Below are 19,343 nucleotides of genomic sequence, written 5' to 3' on the forward strand. Positions count from 1 at the left end.
CTCTATTTAAAGCAAGCAGGTGAAGGAAAGAAAATTTAAAATCAAAGCAAAAATGAAAACGAAATGTTGAAAAAATTGTTTGAAATTACTCTATGTGAATGTCTATCTTCAATTCATTTGCCAGAAAGCATTCAAAATACTAAAATGCTCCATCATGAAGTACACATGCTCTAAAATTATAAATAATAAAATGATTTTACTATTTCTAAATAAAGCTTTTTATTAATGTTCAAATTAAAGTTAAAAATAGAAAACAATAAAACTGACTAAATGAATTATGATTTATTAGTGCTAGCAAAAAATAAGATATTTCAATACAACTGGATCTGTTCATTTCTTAAGGTTTCACTCAATTAAAAAATGTTTAAAATGCCAGATCTCTCTCTCTCTCTCTCTCTCTCTCTCTCTCTCTCTCTCTCTCTCTCTCTCTCTCTCTCTCTCTCTCTCTCTCTCTCTCTCTCTCTCTCATGCACACACACACACACACACACACACACATATTTATGCTATACCTGTGATAAGGGTATGCTTTAGGACTCATAGATTCTAGATAAAAAAGAAAATTCTAGATGGTTCTTAACCCCAATGAGTGGTATGTGGATATATGTTCTCATATATCCTCCACATAATTATTTTTAAATTATCTTCATAATATTTAATTAGATGTTTTAGCCAAACATACCACGTCACAATAGTTTTCATCAGAAAAGTATCTTTTGAGAATATTCTGCCATTTTACTCTTTCCATCTTGTTATGTTATGGCTTAAACTCAACATGAAATAAAAAAGTCAAACATTAATCTTTTATTTGATCAGTAAGCTAAATAACACACATTTTGCTACAAATATATCCAATTTGAATAATGAACATATTATAAGGAGGCCTGATATAAATTAGTTATGACAACTATGAAATCATTTAAAATATTTTAATGCTTTTAATCAGAAAAAAACACTATTAAAGCTACCAGTACACTAAACTCATGATGAGTGCAAACATTTGTCTGAAATATTCATTAATATAATATTTAATGTGATAGATAATCCATAACTGTTTCCAGGAATAACAGAACTCATGGCACCCATATACTGAGTATTATACTTGGCTATTCACTGTTCCAAAATCTGGTCCTACTCATTATCACTGGGAATTGAATTGAAATTTGTAATTTTCAAAGCATATTTATGGAATGAGATGAAAATCAAAAAAATGTAACCTGTGTTATAACCTCATTTGTATTTCCAGATTTTCAGTTGTTAAGAAGGAAACTGTTGATTATAAACACAGGCAGCTGGGTATGCAATGAGAAAATGGGATTTTTTTACTCTTTCCCAAACTTTAAACAAAAGGTAAGCCGAATTTTGGTATTTATGACAGTGTTCTCATGAATCATCTGCTAATATTTCTTGCATTTGAATTAGTGTAATGGTAATCATTGGGAACAGGTTTATACTGATTCTATAGTGAAGCACCTAAGTATACAGAAAAATTTAAACTCCCAATTTTTGAAGACTCCAGAATTAGCAAAGTTTTAATTAATGTTTGTTAGCAACCCCAATAATTAAAGCTACAACCCACAAGTGGTGATAGCAATTCTGTATTATTCTCTTAACCTACATGCAGGGCATATTTTAATGTTAAAGCATTCATAAGCCACAATTTTATAATAAGCATAGTCTAATAAGATCTATGTTTCAATGACCTGTTTTTATAACTAGTCTTTATGCTTCAAAAAATAATATCCATAAAATTTCCTTCCCCATACTAAAGTGTAAACTCTAGAAAGGTTTTGTGTGCTGTATTCATTTGCTAAAAGATGACCATCTAAAACACTGCCTGACATACTGCAGATGCTCAAGAAATATTCTTGAAAAGCAACTACAAATACATGAATGAATGCAAAAATAAAGCCAAACTAATATTGCAAAGTGATGAACACAATAATTTTGCTTTTACTTTTTTAGCTGATAATTTGGTTTTGCAGATAAAATAGCATATATATATATATATATATATATATATATATATATATATATATATACATACACACATACATACATATTTGCTTGTTGTAGGGCTTGAATTCAGGGCCTGGGTTCTGTGCCTGACCTTTGTTTCTCATGACCAGAACTCAAATTCTTGAGCCAAAGCTTCACTTCCTTTATCTACTTTCTTTCTTTCTTTCTTTCTTTCTTTCTTTCTTTCTTTCTTTCTTTCTTTCTTTCTTTCTTTCTTTCTTTCTTTCTTTCTTTCTTTTCCTTTCTTTTTTTTTTTACAGTAGTTAATTGGAAATGAAGAGTCTCATGGACTGTTCTGCCTGAGCTGGCTTTAAATCACAATTCTCAGATCTCAGGTTCTTGAGTAGCTATGATTACAGGCATTAGGCCCCAGCACCAGGCAGTAGTGTGACTATAATTATTTATCAATGCACAATTACTTTTGAAACATTAAAATGAATGATAACCATTTCTAAACCACAAAAAGGAAAGGGATAATTTTTTTAACTTTCAAATCATCATTTTGAAAAAGTGTGGAATCTAGAATTTAATTGCTTAAATAACAATCAGTTCAAGTTTTTCTGTTGTTACTTCAAAATTTGAAAGTTTATCATTTTGAAGTGGGTGTAACTTAGAAAATACAACTTCATGAAAAGTGTATATATAAGTTCAGGAAAGCAGAAAATTGAAGTGTATGTAAACTTGAAATAAATTTAATACATATAGTGTAACTATAAAGAAACAACACTGACTTGTGAATAAGCAATAATCATCATTCATCATACAATTTTTGATGTATATATGCAATCCAGTTTTTTAAGTGTAAACTAGTTTCTGATATGATAGATTGTGAGTGTATAAAACACAGATATTTTTTAATCATCAAAATTTATACTTTAACAGCTTAAAAGCACTCAAATAATTTGGCATACAAATTAGTATCATGAGGGAGTAGCCAATGTTAAAGAAACTTTAGAATTATTTATAGCAACATCTGTTATCATACATTTAATATATGTTTTCCAGTACTAAGTTGTGATATTTAATTCTCTTATCTTATAAATGAAATATACTGCATAGTTAGGTAAACATTGTCTTATCGTACAGAAAAAATGTATACAACAAATCACGTAACTCAAAAGAAGAAAATGTACATTCAGGAAATTCAGTCTGTATTTGAAATTAAATCATATATATACATATATATGATTTAGCTTAATACAAGGAAGTTATCCTGTCATTAAATTATTTGAAATACATTTTAAAATAAGCTCATTGCCATATGAGAAATTTGCAAAGTAATTTTATTATTTAACAAAATATTTTCCAACAAACAAAAAAGTAATATGAAATGATTTACATATAGAAGCATGCTTCTTTAAATCATAAATATATGTAGTATTAAAATTGTGATAATGGATAATGACACAGGCTGGACATGCAAATTTGAAAATATATTAATAATATTTCATACCATATTGAACTAGAATTTCAATACTGTTTGTATAAAATCGTTTTGAAAGCTCAATTTGATATTGAATTTATTTACCTATGTATATATCTATTTATCTATACAGCAGCACTTTTTACAAGGCCTTAAGATAGTATCATTTAGAAAACTTATTGCATAAAATCCTATTACATGATTATATTTCAAATTCCTTTTAATTAAATTTCCAGTATCATATATTATTTCATAATTTTATCACATGCTCTCAACTCATCACAAGAGTACAAAACAGAAGGCCCACAGTAATACAAATACATAAGAACAGGTAAAAGTTAATTTCATATTTTAAAAAGTTACCTTTTGTTATTTATATTTGACACATTATGGAAATTATCTTCAGATATTCTGTTCCTTTCTTTAATTATAATATTTCATCTGAATCAATTGAATGAATATTCAATAAAATAATATATAATGACAACACTTAAAATGAAAACATGCAAACTGAAAAGAGCTCATACACGTAATAATGTAACACAAAATAAAATTGGGATATTCATAATGCAACAATTCTATTTGTTTCATCAATTAGATATTCCATGAAATTTAAGACATGTAATTGAATTCATCATTTTTTATTTCTTTAAAAATCGCTCACATCAGTAAATATGTCAACATTAACAGAAACTGACTATGAGAATGAGATAAACAAAGACAATCTGTGTAACATGTTACATAATACCATTTTCTGTAAATAGAAAGTACTTGGGAAAATAATGAAAGAATTCTGTATGTTAAATATTATTAATTATGGTATGGTAAAATATGTGTTTTACATGTGGTAACTTAAAAGCTATTATGTTTATGCATACTTTCAATGATCAAATTAGAGAAAATGGCCAAACACTGGTCTTTAAAATTCTAAAGTAAATATTTCTTCGATGAATTGTTACTTGGAAAAAATTGTAGCTCCACCTAGGAGAATAGTAAGTGAATATGGAAAGAGTTTATGATTCTATTTTTAAAAATAAGTATATATTAGCCTAATAAAAATTTAATATAAAATTAATTTGAGACTCTGTGAGATTGCAGTCTTTTATTTTATTTAATGAAGAAGATATACTTTGCTAATTAATCCATGACAAAAATAATATAAACTGCACCTAGATTTCTGAGATATTACAGTAAGAAAATTAATTCTCAGTTAAATAAGAAATAATAATTTAGGAACAGATTTTACATACTTATTTAAAAATAGAACAATTATATTAAATGCAACTATTTATTTTAATGTATGAGCATATATTTATAGTTTTGTTTGCTACATTTTAATTTGTAAATACTTAATTTTGTAAGCATTACAGGGGAAACCAATATTAAAATTTCCAACTGGATTTGTTACTACTTGCAAAAGTCTGAATAAAATAATAGGAAAAATAAATGAATGAAAAATAAAATATTTGCCATCATGTACAAAATGAGAATAGTAAGATACTTTTACAAATTTAGTGATGCATAAAATAAAACAAATCCAAAAAATATTTAGTATAAAACAAACATTAAATACATTAATCTATTTTTTGTGCTGGAAGATATGGGTCCCAAATTCTGAATGTTTTTGAAATTTGTTCAGCTCGCATAACTAACTTTGGTAAATACAAGTTTATGAGTAAAATATGGAAATTAAAAATTAATTCAAAAGCATTAGAGTACTGTGTTCGTCAACAATGACAAAGCTGTATAAATATTTATATGTATGAGTAATACACTAAATATCACTACAGAATTGTCAAAAATGTGGAAGTGTAGAGATCCTATTTCTTAGAATTAAAAATTGGAGGGGCATGGCATGCAAAATTTACAGAGTTGTGAGAACCTTGAAGGTATTATCTCAAAGAAGTGATTGTTATTTGTGCCATCAGTTTGATTTAAAATAAATGTACAGAATCAGATTTCTGCATCTTATAGCTCTCCTTTTCATACACCTTTATCCCCATTATTTGTATTATTGGGTCTGGGGGCCATTCTTCTTAAAAAATTCACTTGATTTAAACATGATGTACAGAGTGGTTACAGTTACATGAGTAAGGTAATGAGCACATTTCTGGTTGAGCATTGTTACTCTCTCCTTTGTTTTTCTCCTACTATCCCTCCCTCACCTAGCTCCCTTACTGCTTAATCCCCCCACCCCAAAGTTGTAAAGGTCATTCCAACATAGTGTCTTGTTATTATCATTGTTGCAATGGGGCATCCTGTGTCCTTATGTCAGCCATTCTTTTGAATTTTTGCCATACACACAAATCACATAAGCACTTTAGAAAAACCACCAAATATGAACTAAAGGTTTTTCATGTAGCAAAGAATGATAATGTAAAAGTAAAGACCTAATTTATGAGTCAGATTCATGATTCCATTGGTAGAAAGGGAAACAGAATCCAGCAGGTCTAGACCCCTTTGTTATAGCAGCTCTCATCAATGAATTAAAGCCAATCCATCTGTCATTTAGATTTATTCCCAAAGAAAATGAAAATTAGCATTCACTTAATCTATTTTATTCCATGGAGAAACCTACAGAGTATCTCTTAGTTCACATGGAAGATGTAGTCATTTATGGATAAAAGGAAACAAAATAGTTTTTTTCAAGATATTATATCAGGACCATTATTCCACAGTCTTGCTATATGTAATTATATGATTATTTTTTCACTCTGCTAGAGAATGGATATTAGGTCAACTTGGAATATGTGTGTGTGTGTGTGTGTGTGTGTGTGTGTAGACACATACACACATGGAGTGTGAAGCTTGCCTTAATGACTATTTAATGAATGTATCTGATACTTGATTTATCATGAATTTATAACAACTCCAGTACTTGTTATATGTAGAAATGCTGATTTCATTACTAATAGGTAGGTGTAGAGAGATATGGTTGGCTAAGAAAGACCTCCTATTGTAGAGGCAAGGCCACGATGGTGTCAGCTATGGAAAGCTTCTGAGCTACAGGTGAGACTCTACATAGATATGCCAAAATAAAGCAGCTTAAGAGGAAGTTTACATAAAAAAACAGCATCATGTTTTCCTCCATCAAACACTCTGCAAAACACTTCATTTCACAGCATCAAATTAAATAAGAAGATAAATTGGCAAGACTATAAATGCTCCCTGGGCTTTGAGAAATGGCATATTGGAGGAAGGAAAGTATTACCTTAGAAATTCTAATATTTCACAGTCTTCCTTCAAAAGTAATCATTATCATAAAAGACAGATATGTTTAATCATTGCATATTGAATTATTATGATTAATTAAAAGTTATATTTGCTCTTATATATGCCCATATTTAGATTGTTGGGGTAAACCTTGATACCTTGATAAATTCATCTTTCTTCATGCCATTTACTCAACAATTTCACTAGATAGATAGATAGATAGATAGATAGATAGATAGATAGATAGATAGATAGATAGAGATATAAATAGATATTCCTTGAAGATTATTAACTTAAAGTGTTTTAATACCATTAACAAATAATTGTCAACATTATAAAATAATGACTGTGATTTATGTTGTCTACACTTAGCTTCAAGTTTGCTTCTGTAATTTTGCTTGATTCTGGCAACAGGTGATTAAAAATTTAGATATAAAATAAAATTGTGATCAAGAATGATCTCAGAAGTATATACTTTAACATAATGACACCTGGAAATCTCTCTTTGATTCTTTATTCATTTAGGACCACACTTTGTAATATAAATCAGAGTATTAATTAGAGCAGCTTTAACTCAAAGAAACCCTGGAAATGAGATAGATAAATTTATGATTTAATTACAAATAAAATCCTGGAATTTCTAATAGAATTAATAGAATTTACTTGCTGAGACAAAAAAAAATGAGTGAAATATGAAGAAAAGATCCAGAAAACTAGTTGTGGTTTTCATTTTTGTAGATAATAAATGTGAAATTATTTTGCACTCATTTCAAAGAATGCAAATGTTAGTTACTTAGCTAATATTTCTGCACTCTATTCCTGCTATAACATGGAGAATGAAGAATTTTATTTTCCTTTCCTCAATGTCTATGTTTTAAATACCATACCTGTAAATTTTAATACATCTTCTGCTGCTTCCCTGCTACTTCAGGAACATGAAATAATTACAGATAAACAGCCTAATGTCTGTCGTTTAAGAAATCAGAGCCATATTCTGTGCTCAATACAGGATTCAGCAAGAAATAGAAAATATTTGAAAAATATGCCTACACATCAGAATAAAAATATATTCTAGATGAAGATATTAATGTAAATTGGATATTGGAAGATTATACTTCTTAAATAGAGAAATAAAAAAATGTCAGGTAAATGTAAACAGAAAAATATGTGAGAGAAATAGTACAATAAATCAAGGGAACTGTTTAAATTTCTATCCAGAGTAATCAAGAGATTTTTTTAAGATAGAGAGGAATGTTGTAATGTCCCAAAAAAGAGACAGAATGTTAAATATCAAGAAATTAAGATCTTCAATGTCTATATTTGAGCTTTATTTTCTAATTTATTCTAAGACTGCAATAGAGAAGAAAGTTCGATGTATTAGTTTATTGGATTCTCTGGTGTGAGGATTAAGCTGCTGTTCACTGTTAATGGATATGCTATTGTGTGCATATTATATATGCATTCGTGTATGAGTGATTATGTGGAAGTGTGTTAGCAAATCTCTTCACACATGTGTATGCACATGTATACATATGCACTTGTGCATTCATGTATGAGTGTAGGAATTTATGATGCATTTGTTTGAATTTGCTATTATAATCAAAGTGTCACACAATGGCATGTTAAAGATAATGAAGTTGACCCTTTGTTCCATGAGAGCATCTCAAAAGTATAAAAAGCAAAAAATTCTCCATCACAGAACTTGTGCACTAGAATGAACATTTTCACGGCTGGAAGAATGTAAATAGACAGAGTAGAAATTCCTTATTGAAATTCACTGCAGGATCTATACAGAATGAGAAACTCCCTGGGATGATCTGGAAAGAAGAATGACAACTGAGATGAATATATATACATATACATATATATGTGTATATATATTATATTGTATTATATATATATATATATATATATTCAAAAGGCTAATTGAAACCAATGTTCCAAATAAATAACACACCAAGTGATGGGAATAGTGAAAGCTGAGAAATAGCGTCCTTGTAAAGACCAGATGCTAAAAGCAGCAGGGACAGTCCCCTGTGACCAGCACAAATGTGACTGTGAATAATGCTGTTGCCTGACCCCTAAAGCCAACCATACATGCTGAAGAGGGATAGCCAAAATATCAGAAAACTGTCTGCTCTGAAGTTTATAAACAATATGGATATTAAGATTTAAATGGATCTTAAGAATAAAAGGAGGTGATCTCAGTTAGTTTAATTCAAGAATTAATGGGTTAAGAAGTCATAATGAGGGGCATGTAGTTTTGGTGGTCCACTTGACAAGTTCTTTTGGAAGTTTAATGCACTATTAGGTTGAAACACAACTGAGCAAATTACATTTTTTAGAAGGAATTTAGGTGTATGATACAACAAACCAAAATTTTAACAACCTAGTAATTTAACAATCTAGAATAAATTGAAGGAAATTTAAAGGTGAAATAATAAATGCTGACTAGAATTTAATTAATGAATATAGAATATTTTATGACCTAAAAAAAAGAGGAGGAGCACCAGGTACTGGTGGCTCACACCTGTAATCCTAGATACTCAGGAAGCTGAAATCCTAGGATTGTGGTTGAAAGCCAGCCCAGGCAAGAAAGTCTGTGAGACTCTTACCTCTAATAAACTACCAGAAAACCAGCTGTGGCTGAAGTGGTAGAGTGCTCAACTTGAGCTGAAGAGCTGAGGGACATCGCCAGGACCAACAACAACAACAAAAAAAAAAGTAGAAAAAGAAGAAAAGAGAAGAGGGGAGGGGAAGAGGAAGGGAAAGAGGAAGAGAAGAAGGAGGCGAAGGAGGAGGAAGGAAAAGAGGAGGAAGGAAGGGAATGAGGAGGAGGGGAAGGAGGAGCAGGAGGGGAGGGGAGGAAGTTCTATGAAGGCTAGTGGAAAATTCCGAAAAGATCTTGAAATTTGTGAGACATATGCCAAGAGAGGAAGATCTGGGATTTGTTTGGTAGATGTAGGAATTAAACCTTTAGTATTAAATCATCACTGGTATCAATGAAGTTTTATCTCCAGTGGGCTGGTAATCTACAATGAGAGTTTGTAATTACCCTGACTAATTTTAAGAAAGATTACCATGCTATTGTGTAGTGAATATGTCTTAAAGAATTAAGAGGGTTTTGTTACAGACCTGCTGTGAAGAAAACTTAAGTTTTAAAGGTTACAGGTGAAAATAGCAAATATGTTTGTATGTTTGTATTGATATATGAGAATGTTGGAGCTTAAATCCAGGGCCTCGTTATTTTGATTGGCTTTTCCCCTCTTGGTTAGTTCTCTATCACTTGAGCCATTCCTCCAGTTTTGACTTTTTATATTTTACCTTTATTTTGGCTTTGTTTACTTGGGCTTACTGAAAAAAAATCTTGCAGATTTTTGCCCATCGTGGTATAAAACATTGATCCAAGATTTCTATCTCCTTAGTATCTAGGATTGCTGATATGAATCACTAGCAACTAGCTAAAGGAGACATTTTAAAAAATAAATCTATGATCACAAAGTGAAGACAACTAGCATGAAGTGAATTAGGTCATATTTAATTGCTCGATATACACACCAAGGAATATTTGAAAGGAAACAGCACTCAGTATTTGACGCCATGTCCTACATTTCAATTAAACATTACCAACTCAAAGAACAAGTCCACTTTCAGAAGAAACAAGACTTTGTAAATATAATTAGATGTAAAAAGCAAAGAAAACATGAAAGAAGACAAACCAATACACTTTATTATTCTTCCTCCAGTAAGAAGATTAAATATTTTATAATGACAAAAGAGGGTATACATGGTTAATTTATATGAGAAATAATCATAAAGGAAATTATTTACATCAGTTTCTTTTTTTATGAAAGTATCCTAAGGAAAATTTTATTATAAGGAACACAAGTTTCTAATTTGTTTTCTTACCATTGTTCATTATAAAAAATATTTTTTATTTTTATTTTATTGTGAAAATACTGTACAGAGGGGTTACAATTACATGGGCAAGATAATGAGTACATTTCTTATCAAGCATTGTAGCCTCCTCCTTTGTTTCCCTTCCCATCCCTTCCCATCCTCTTCCTGCCCCACAACCCATTCCTCTCCCTCCCCCACCAATCCTTGGCACAGGCCGAAATTTTCTTAATAGAGACCCAGGAACACAACAAATCAAAGAAAGGTTGGACAAATGGGATTGCATAAAGTTGCAGAGCTTCTGCATGGCAAAGGACATAGCTAGCAAGATCAATAGAAAGCCCACGGATTGGGAGAAGATCTTCACTAGCCATACAACGGACAAGGTTCTCATATCTAAAATATACCTGGAACTCAAAATATTAAATCCCCCAACAACAAATCTTCAAAGAAACAACTGCCCAATAAATCAGTGGGCTAAAGACTTAAAGAGAAACTTCTCTGAAGAGGAAAGGATAGCCAATAGACACATGAAGAAATAAGTGGGCTAAAGACTTAAAGAGAAATTTCTCTGAAGAGGAAAGAAGGATAGCCAATAGACACATGAAGAAATGCTCAACCTCCCTAGCCACAAAAGAAAAGGAAATCAAAACGACATTGAGATACCACCTCAAAGGTGGACCCATTGCAACAATGAGATGTACAAGTTGTTATGTCGAAAACGAACTTAACAACTTTGGTGGGGGGGGGGATAATTGGGTGAGGGGCTGGGGGAGGATGGGAAGGGATGGGAAGGGGAAACAAAGGAGGAGGCTACAATGCTTGATAAGAAATGTACTCGTTATCTTGCCCATGTAATTGTAACCCCTCTGTACAGTATTTTCACAATAAAAAAAAATAAAAATAAAAAAAAAGAATGGCTAAAATCAAGATCTCTAAAACCAATAGATGCTGGAGGGGATGTGGACACAGAAGGGAACCTTATTACATTGTTGGTGGGAGTTTAAGCTTGTTCAACCACTTTGGAAAGTAGTATGGATGTTCCTCAAAAGACTCCACATAGAGCTCCCCTATGACCCAGCAATCTCACTTTTGGGCATTTACCCAAATGATCACAAATAAGACCATACTAAAGCTACAAGCACAACTATGTTATTTACAATATTATTTACACATAGCTAAGATATGGAAACAACCCAGATGCCCTCAGTAGATGAATGGATCAAGAAAATGTGGTATATATACACAATGGAATTCTATGCCTCCATCAGAAAGAATGACATTGCCCCATTTGTTAGAAAATGGAAGGGCTTGGAAAAAATTATATTAAATGAAGTAAACCAGGCCCAAAGAAACATAGGTCCTATGGTTTCCCTTATTTGCAATATCTATTATATGTCTGAGTCAAGCAGAAAAGTTCAGATAAGGTGATGTTCGGGAAATGAACCCTAAGATATGTATTCAAATGTTTTTTTTCTTTCATGCGATTTTTTTCTAACACATTTATAAGAGTATTTCTTTGTTACTTTGTATGTCCTTCCCTCACAATATAACCCCTTCTTTCAGTGTATTTGATGTCGGTATAATTTGTGGAGGGGAAGGGGAAAAACAAATCGTTTAAATAGGGATACAGGTGGACCCATTGCAACAATGAGATCTACAAGTCGTTATGTAAAAAAATGAACTTTACGTACATCAGTTTCTAAATGCTAACAATACAACAAGATCCAGAGAAAGATGTTTTCAAAAGTATGATGTGACATAATTACTACAGTAATAAAAAATAACTTGAAATTGGAATATCTGTATTATCACTAATGAAATTGAGAGTCCAAGTTCTGGAAATAATATAACTATTTATCCAAATGCAATAAATGTTTTGTTTTGTGTTTGTGTTTGTGTTTGTTTATGCTACACCATATCAACATCTTTAATTCCCATATTCCATCTTCCAGCTTCAAATTTTAATGTAGGCCAGTGTAGCTCTGAAGCACTCAAGACATAGTTACTTAGAAATTATAATATATAAACAAGCAACACAATATCTTACATCAAAACAACATTTTTTACTCTACCAAGTAAAAATAATATAAATGTATAATACTAGTGATATGAATTCCTTTATCTGTAAGAGTCTCACATCTCATAAAGTATAGCCAGCATTACACTTCCAGGAAAAAAACACCTAAGATGATGTCTTCTAGACTTAGGAATTTTAAGGAATTGTTTGCAGTCTAAAACTTATAAAGGTTAATCAAGCATAGAATTTTACTTTACAGGAAGTACTAGATATACACAGAGGACTATAATCAAGGGCAGATGAGTAAAGAGAAATATCATAACTAAATTTCTGTATAAGGAAAAGTATGATGCAGGTTATATTTGAATAGGGAAGGTAGTTATGGAAGGAAGCAATTGAGGTCAAAAGAAAAATATGTGCATGGCTGGAGAGGTATGTAAAAAAAAAACCATTGAAAATGGCAGTGAACTCAGTTTTGTTGCAGATAATGTGAAAGGAATTCCAAAATCATCTGTAAATGGTAACTTCAAAGGTAACAAGCAAAAGCAGGTGTTCGTTGCTCTTTGGACACCTAGAACTCATAATTCTGCTGTTAAAAATGTATTTGAAGGAATTTACCCTTTGATAAGTTTTATATTTTAAGTCTTAGGGTTATGATGAATATTTGGTTTCAAATTTACATTAGTAAATTCTTAAGCTACAGGAATTTAGCTTTTGAAAGGTCTAAATTGTTAAATTTGGAATGGGCTAGCCTAAAACTGCTGAGCTTCTGCCCGGTGAAAGACATAGCTACCAAGATCAGTAGAAAACCCACAGGGCCTGGAAAGGTGGCTCAGGATAGAATACTTGCCTTGCATGCATGAGGCCCTGGGTTCTATTCCTCAGGACCACATAAACAGAAAAAACTGGAAGTGGCACTGTGGCTCAAGTGGTAGAGCACTAGCCTTGAGCTGAAGAGCTGAGGAACAGCACCCAGGCCAAGAGTTCATGCCCACAACCAACAACAACAACAAAAATATAATAATAATAATAATAGAAAACCCAGATTGGGTTAGGAATGTGGCTCAGTGGTAGAGTACTTGTCTCACATGCATGAGGCCCTGGGTTCAATTCCTCAGCACCACATAAGCATAAAAAGCCAGAAGTGTAGCTATGGTTTAAGTAGTAGAGTGCTATCCTTGAGCTGAAGAGCTGAGGAACAGCACCAAAGCCCAGAGTTCAGGCCCCATAACTGACAAGAAAAATTTTAAAAATCACATATTAAGAGAATATGTTCACTAACTATACAACAGACAAGGGCCTCATATCAACAATATACTTAGAACTCAGAAAAGTAAACCTCCCAATAAGAAATACTCAAAGAAACAACCACCTGGGCTAGAGAACTAAAAAGAGGAACTAGAAATGAACAATAAAGACATGAAGAAAGGTTCAACATCTCTGGTCATAAAAGCAATACAAATCAAAACTACATTGAGATTCCACCTCATCCCAGTTAGAAGGGCCATTATCAAGAAAACTAACAATAACAGATGCTGGCTGACATGGCAAAAGGGAACTACTAACTACACTGTTGACAGGAATGTAAACTTGTTCAACCATTATGACAAACAATATGGAGGTTCCTCAGAAGACTAAACATAGAACTTGAACATGACCCAGCAATCCCAATCCTGGGCATTTACCCAAATGTTCACAAAGAAGGCCACACTGAAGCTACCAGCACAACTATGTTTATTGCAGTATTATTCACCATAGCTAAGATATGGAATCAAATCAGATGCCATTCAGTATATGAATGGATCAAGAATATGTGTTATATATACTCAGTGGAATTCCCTGCCTCCATCAGAAAGAATGACGTTTCCCCATTCATAAGGAACTGGAAAGACTTGGAAAAATCATATTAAGTGAAGTACAGATTTACAATAGCACAATAGGTGTGTACATATGACTATAAAATGATGTTTATACACACACACACACACACACACACACACGAGTGTTTTGTGTGTGTGTGTGTGTGTGTGTGCATGCAGGCACTGTTTGACTTTCATTATCTTCTCCACTGGTTTGTTCCCTGGTATTTACTGTTTCTAATTTCCATACTTTTCATCTTGAATATAAGTGTAGGAAGGGAAAGGAAATCACAGAAATGGTGGGACAAAGGGTGAATGAGACTCACTAAACACTTAATTAGAAATTAACCTTACAACTTGGGGGCAGGGAATCAGGGAAGAGGGAAATATGGAGAAAACAAGGGAGGGGGTAACACTGTTTGAAAGAAATGTTCACATTACCTTACCTATGTAATTATAAGCTTTCTGTACATCATTTTCACAATAAAATTCAATAAAAATTTCACACTCTGACAATTTCCAGGATTATTTTTATATTTAGATGACATGACTTATTAAGTGTATTTTTTTCTTAAATTTTGACTAAATATAATTATTTTCAGTTGTTTATGTTGTGTTTTCTTCTTATCTGTTCCTAGCTAGAATGGCATGTCAAAATAATAGAAATGTGTCTCTGAAAGACAAGGCATTTAAATTTCCCATTCATTTTATGAGGCTCGGGAAATAATTTCATTAAATCTATGATGAGGAAGAGATTTTTGTTTTGTTTTAAAATTATTGCACATGCTTATCATGTATGACAGAAAATATGTATAATTGTGAAATAACTACTTATTACACGCAGTTGTGGGGCATGAACTCTTGGCCTGGGTGCTGTTCCTCAGCTCTTCAGCTCAAGGCTAGTGCCCTACCACTTGAGCCACAGTGCTGATCTACATTCTTTGCAATTTCCCTCTCACATTCCTGAGCAGCATTGAGGCTTCCACTCACATCTCTGGGGTCATTTTATGTACATGCTATGACTACATATGCTGATGACAATCAAGCAGAGCTTCTGACATGAGCTCATACATAGGAGTGCTTGGAAGAATCCATTTAGATTTCTAGTGTGCATATCCAGTGTGACTACTCCATAATGGAACTTTTGATAATTTGTCTTGGTATCATATCACCAAAGGATATTTTCCCAAAATTATTCAAAAACAATCTTTAAAATAATCCCTCATGTCTCACTTTTCCTCACAGATCATATTAGCAAGTTTGACTTGTAATTTCAACATAACCATGACAGGATCAACTTCTTGCTACATCTATTGCCAGAACTCACATTTCTGTGGCCACCATCTACTGTTTGGGTCATTCCAATCTCATCTGTAAAGCCTCTTGGGTACCATTTTACTGATGATGAAACAACCAAAATGATATATATATATATATATATATATATATATATATACATTTAATATATGTAAGGCTCTTTCTTATTTCTTTACTCCCCAGTGGTTCCATCTCACTCAAGAAAACTTCTTTCAAAGTGATTTATATGATTTGGTCAACTTTCCTTCTTTCCTTGCCCTGCCTATCTTGCTTTTCCTCTAAATGTACAACATATTTGATAGCTCCTCTTTCTCATTTTCTAAATTATGAGACTGAAGACTCAGAGATACTGGTCAAGTTTTCCCTGTTCTTATAATCGAAGTAGATAGTGATAGGTAATCCTCTCTGATGTTTCAATTTCCTGTTCCTAATAGAGCAACAAAGAGGGGACAAATGCTTTACTAATCCCACCAGAATTCAGCTTTATTATTATCACTGCCAGTAATGACTTTTTAAATAAATTGTAACTATTGTCTCATGAACTCCTATGATTTTGAAGGATAAATTTGCCTATTTTCTTTTACTTTATCTTTAATGGTGAATGAACATTGTAGCTGGAATAAGGTAGGGTTTAGTAGTCTTCAAAAGATATAAAGTTTCAGTTATATAGTAAGAAAAATACAAGAGGTCTATTATACAACAAGTGACTATGGTTAAAGTATGCTTAAAACTTGCTACGAGTATAATTTTAAAGATTCTTATCGTAACATGGGGTAGCAGGAAATTTGTTTTGGTTGTTGTTTTTATTTTAAAAATACAAAAATGTACATTAATTAAGAGAAGAGATCAACTAGATCAAATTATATTAGTAAGTTAAATAAGAACTGAACAGTGTTGTCTTCTATTAATCATGAAATGTCTTATCAATTAAAAGTGGTCCAGGGAGATAGACATCGTGACTATAACCCTTGTAGGGAGGGTTCCTGTGTTGGGGAATTGGTACCCAAATGGTAGCACTGTTTTGGGAGGCTCTGGAATCTTTAAAGGTCAGATCTGCCTGAGGGAAGCCAGCCAGTCTTTGTGGGTATGTAAATCCTAGACACTTGTCTCCATCTCTGCTCTTCATGTCCATCGTGAGATAGGGAAACATGTCTTCATGCCTCAAGCCACCATCATGTTTGACAGTATGCCAAAGTACATGGAGACAAGTAGCGTGAACTCTGAGGTCTTGAGTTGAAGTACATAGCTATTCTTTGTACGTTGTACCATCAGGAATTAGGGTGAGAGCTAGGCAAGAGTAACTAACAAGTGAGCTGATTTTCAAATAGAAATCATGACAACATTAAAACATAGATAACAATTTTCATGGTTTCATACCCATTTGATCATTTCCACTAGATCACAAAGTAATAATCTTTATACAAGGTATTGTATTTTGCCCTTTTCCGTACTTAGTACTTTTTTAAATACTAAGTTATTCAAAAATTTCAGAATTGTTTATAATCTATTCTTTACATCATTCAATGGTCAATTTCTTCAGATTTATAATGAATCCTTTTTTCTTCATGTTGATTTCCTCACCCTAATTGTATAATCAATCATTTTTGTCTCCCCAGAATTGTGCTACACAGCATTTGTCCAGCTTTTATTCTTGTCTGTTCATGGTATATTGTCCACCAAGATATAAAAAAAAACCCTCAAAGATCAAAGTGACTCTGCTTAAATACTTTCCTGACTTCTTTGTCATGAGCTAAGGAACATTTCAGTTCAATCTTAAGTCAGCAGTACTTTTCAGAGCATGTGTATACTTAATATTCTCAAGTTATGAGGCTTCCTTCATTTATTGTATCTGTCTTAGTCTCCGTAGTCTTGTGTCGAGACACTGACCCAACTCTACTCTTCTTGTAACTCAAGTGATATGCCAATAATATCATTTGCATATTAATTTGTCAGATATATTTTCTGGTTAGCTAGTCTAGAGACTATACCCCTGTAATTCTCTATCTGCTAACTATTTTCCATTTGTTTAATCATGGAAGGCATTTTCACCTATAATTCTTTCATGCTTATATTTACACATACTGGTACAAATGCAGGTTTTATACTCTGTAATATATATATATATATATATATACACTTACATATGTACATATAAACATGCACTCACATATTTATATTACTTTTATTTGACTGTTACTTCCACTACATTGTCAGAGTCATAAAAGTATTGACTTTGCCTTTCTCATTAACCATACTGTCCTTAGCAAAATATTTAGAACAACCCCAGAATATTCCTCTTAAGCATTTGTGAATAAATGACTATGAATTGATATGAATTATTAAGGGTATCTCAAGGTGAGATTATGAGAGTGAATGCAATGTGGTCTCTTATGGAATTTTCTTAAGATCATGGTACAGATAATTAAGAGAAACTGTATCTTATCCACAGAAGTCTATCTTACATTGTCCATAGAAGTATATATTATCTATGTTGGTAGGTAACTGGAATACTAAAGTCTTACACCTGTAAAACTATTTGATCTAGGAAACAAGTCTATATTTCATGGACAAAATTGCATTTGGCACACAACAGTTTAAGATCTGCCATTTTAATATATCTATTTCAATGCTGAAAATTTTTAAATTTGTTCACCATTGAAATAGAGTTCAATGAGAGTCCTAGAACAACTAAAATTTGAAAAGAAGATTTAAATGTTAAATGGCAACTTGTTTGTATAACTACTTAACAATTAAAATAAAGATGTAAAGTTAGGAAATATTTGAGTCTTCAGTCTTTATCACATGTTAAAAGACTACCACCTAACTAAATCTGAATTATTTTATATTTATTCTTTTTGTTTCCTTATGATGAACTGTGATTCTCAAAGATGGCACTTGTGAATCCAGAAAGAAAATACTTAGTGTCTGAGAAAGAGGGGGAAAATAGTGTCCAAAGGATAGGTAGCTTTTATGAAATAATTAGCTTAAATTTTTAAAAAAGAGAAAATTTGAAATATTCATGTGGATTAAAAAATGTCTTTGTGGGGCTGGGAAGGTGGCTTAGTGGTAGAGCACTTGCCTTGCATGCATGAGGCCCAGGGTTCGATTCCTCAGCGCCACATAAGCAAAAAGAAAAAAGCCGGAAGTGGTGCTGTGGCATAAGTGGTAGAGCGCTAGCTTTGAGCTGAAGAGCTTAGGGAGAGCGCCCAGGCCCAGAGTTCAGGCCCCACGACCAGACCTCCAAAAAAAAAAAGTCTTTTTTTCTTTAACTATCAGAGTTATTTTGCTTTTGTTATGCTAACATGAAAGATGAAGGTCAGAATTTCAAGAGTTGGGTTGAAAGTCAAAAGAAAGCTTTAATTTGACTATGTTAAAACTTAGAAATTACACATCCTCCTTCATGTGGATCGTGCTATATCTAGGGAAAAGATACAGAAATTCCCTTTTACTTGTATTACTAAAGGACATGTAATTACCCATTTGATGCTTATAACAATTGGCCTCCATAATTTAATAGATTTCAAGTTTATGAAAAATGCTTGAGTAATTAAGAATAAAACATAATAAATGTGAGATACAGTGAAAAATAACCCAT

At 32.2% G+C, this 19,343-nt stretch overlaps 1 protein-coding gene across 4 annotated transcripts in view; it reads right to left on the reverse strand.

The window, feature by feature from the left end:
- The window catches only part of Csmd3 (CUB and Sushi multiple domains 3), a 928,259-nt gene that overhangs the window by 571,508 nt on the left and 337,408 nt on the right, over positions 1-19,343 (reverse strand). The gene's annotated exons all lie outside the window — the stretch shown is intronic.

Source organism: Dipodomys merriami, unplaced genomic scaffold, assembly GCF_024711535.1.
Source record: "Dipodomys merriami isolate MVZ:Mamm:240054 unplaced genomic scaffold, mDipMer1.0.p SCAF_4, whole genome shotgun sequence".
Taxonomy (NCBI): domain Eukaryota; kingdom Metazoa; phylum Chordata; class Mammalia; order Rodentia; family Heteromyidae; genus Dipodomys; species Dipodomys merriami.